This window comes from Rhagoletis zephyria, unplaced genomic scaffold, assembly GCF_001687245.7.
Source record: "Rhagoletis zephyria isolate East Lansing unplaced genomic scaffold, Rhagoletis_zephyria_1.1 Rzeph_scaffold_00675, whole genome shotgun sequence".
Lineage (NCBI taxonomy): Eukaryota > Metazoa > Arthropoda > Insecta > Diptera > Tephritidae > Rhagoletis > Rhagoletis zephyria.
In genome coordinates this window covers 199473-200284 of record NW_016157759.1, presented here as the reverse complement: position 1 = coordinate 200284, position 812 = coordinate 199473, and positions in this window count along the sequence as shown.

Here is an 812-nt window from a genome sequence, read left to right as displayed (position 1 = left end):
AAATATGTTCATCCGCGCATAGTAAATTCACGGAAACAAAAAGTGAAAAGGGAACCGGCTTGGAGAAAATGAAACTCATGACAAAGCTGAATATGTATTAATTTTTCCCTCGGGAGTATATGTAAATTCAAAACTTTAAAACTAGTTTTCTCGAGTTTATGGTTTTTTGAGTTATATTGAAGTAAAACTCAAATAAAAAATTTAAAAATTCATTTGGATTCATCAACGCCAAATATTGAAAATTTAAATAAAAAAATTGAAATTCATGTACATCAAAATTTTCCATATCATTATGAAATGATTAAAAATGTCTTTTAATCTCATACATATTCCCTTTAACAACCACCATTTACTTCCTTGGGAAAAAAATTAACTTTTTTTCAATAAAAACTCGTTGTGTTTCTTCTTCATCAAAATATTTCCTTATGAAAAGAATCAAAATGTCTTTGAATAGCATATTCTTTATTTTTTAAATGACCTGTAACACAAAAGGCATTGCATGTCACCAAAAGCATTTTCAAGCATGTAATATTTCTCGCAAGGCATTTTTGCATTCAAGAAACAAAGCGCAACCGCCAAACACGATGTTGATTCGTTGCTTGCTCAGCGACGACTAAACGAAAGAGCGTAACAAATGCGTGTGATGAGAGCTTGTACAATTGTACTATGGCGTGCCGACCATTGCTATGGAAGCTGAAGGCATCGACGGGGACAAATACGACTTCCAGGGTAAATCCGACGATGCATCCGCAAAGGACGATGAGGCTGCTTGTTCGTCGAAGGATGTGCAGCAGACATCCGGGAAGGTTGAA